We start from the raw sequence: 1,739 nt of genomic DNA on the forward strand, positions 1-1,739 counted from the left end.
TTTTTCAAAATCTCTTTCAAAAATCAAATCTTTTTCATTTTTTATTTTCGAAAATTTTAAAAATATTTTTCAAAAATCTTTTCTTAATTTTATCTTATAATTTTTGAAAATATTCTCATTAATTAATGTTTTGATTCAAAAATTTCAAGTTTGTTACTTGCTTGTCAAGAAAGATTCAAACTTTAAATTCTAGAATCATATCTTGTGATTTCTTGTGAGTCAAGTCATTAATTATGATTTTAAAAAATCAAATCTTTTTCAAAACTAATTCTAATCATATCTTCCTATCATATCTTTTTTTTTAAATCTTATCTTTTTCAAAAATTTGATTTTCAAATATCTTTTCTAACTTCTTATCTTCTTATCTTTTCAAAATTGATTTTCAAATCTTTTTCAACAAACTAATTAACTTTTTGTTTGTTTCTTATCTCTTTCAAAACTACTTAACTAACTATCCCTCTTTAATTTTCGAAAATAACTCCCTCTTTTTCAAAAATTCTTTTTAATTAATTAATTGTTTTAATTTTTAATTTTAACTTTAACTTTTTCCTAATTTTCGAAAATCACTAACCCCTTTTCAAAATTTTATTTTCGAATATCCTCTTTCTCTCTCATCTCCTTCTATTTATTTATTCATCTACTAACACTTCATCTCACCCAAATTCGAACCCTCTCTGCCATCTGTGTTCGAATTTTCTCTTCTCCCTTCTTTATATTACATTCTTTTCTTCTTCTACTCACACAGCGGAACCTCTATACCTGGGTAAAAAGGATCCCTATTATTATTATTTTTCTGTTCCCTCTTTTTCATATGAGCAGGAGCAAGGACAAGAATATTCTTGTTGAAGCAGACCCTGAACCTAAAAAGACTCTGAAGAGAAAACTAAGAGAAGCTAAAATACAACAATCCAGAGATAACCTTACAGAAATTTTCGAACAGGAAGAGGAGATGGCAGCCGAAAATAATAATAATGCAAGGAGGATGCTTGGTGACTTTACTGCACCTAATTCCAATTTACATGGAAGAAGCATCTCCATCCCTACCATTAGAGCAAACAATTTTGAGCTGAAACCTCAATTAGTTTCTCTGATGCAACAAAACTGCAAGTTTCATGGACTTCCATCTGAAGATCCCTTTCAGTTCTTAACTGAATTCTTGCAGATCTGTGATACTGTTAAGACTAATGGAGTAGATCCTGAAATCTACAGGCTCATGCTTTTCCCTTTTGCTGTAAGAGACAGAGCTAGAATATGGTTGGACTCTCAACTTAAGGATAGCCTGAACTCTTGGGATAAGCTGGTCAAGGCTTTCTTAGCCAAGTTCTTTCCTCCTCAAAAACTGAGTAAGCTTAGAGTGGATGTTCAAACCTTCAGACAGAAAGAAGGTGAATCCCTCTATGAAGCTTGGGAGAGATACAAGAAACTGACCAAAAAGTGTCCTTCTGACATGCTTTCAGAATGGACCATCCTGGATATATTCTATGATGGTCTGTCTGAATTAGCTAAGATGTTATTGGATACTTCTGCAGGTGGATCCATTCACCTAAAGAAAACGCCTGCAGAAGTTCAGGAACTCATTGACATGGTTGCTAATAACCAGTTCATGTACACTTCTGAGAGGAATCCTGTGAGTAATGGGACACCTCAGAAGAAGGGAGTTCTTGAAATTGATACTCTGAATGCCATATTGGCTCAGAACAAAATATTGACTCAGCAAGTCAATATGATTTCTCAGAGTC

The 1,739-nt window shown here is 32.4% G+C and overlaps 1 non-coding gene across 1 annotated transcript; it reads right to left on the reverse strand.

The window, feature by feature from the left end:
- Window positions 1-1,345: 1,345 nt before the first annotated feature.
- On the reverse strand, window positions 1,346-1,453 carry LOC112780311 (small nucleolar RNA R71). Its single transcript, XR_003191156.1, has one exon. It is a non-coding gene; the product is annotated as a small nucleolar RNA R71 (small nucleolar RNA).
- Between the last annotated feature and the right edge of the window lie 286 nt (window positions 1,454-1,739).

This window comes from Arachis hypogaea, chromosome 19 (assembly GCF_003086295.3).
Source record: "Arachis hypogaea cultivar Tifrunner chromosome 19, arahy.Tifrunner.gnm2.J5K5, whole genome shotgun sequence".
Classification (NCBI taxonomy): domain Eukaryota; kingdom Viridiplantae; phylum Streptophyta; class Magnoliopsida; order Fabales; family Fabaceae; genus Arachis; species Arachis hypogaea.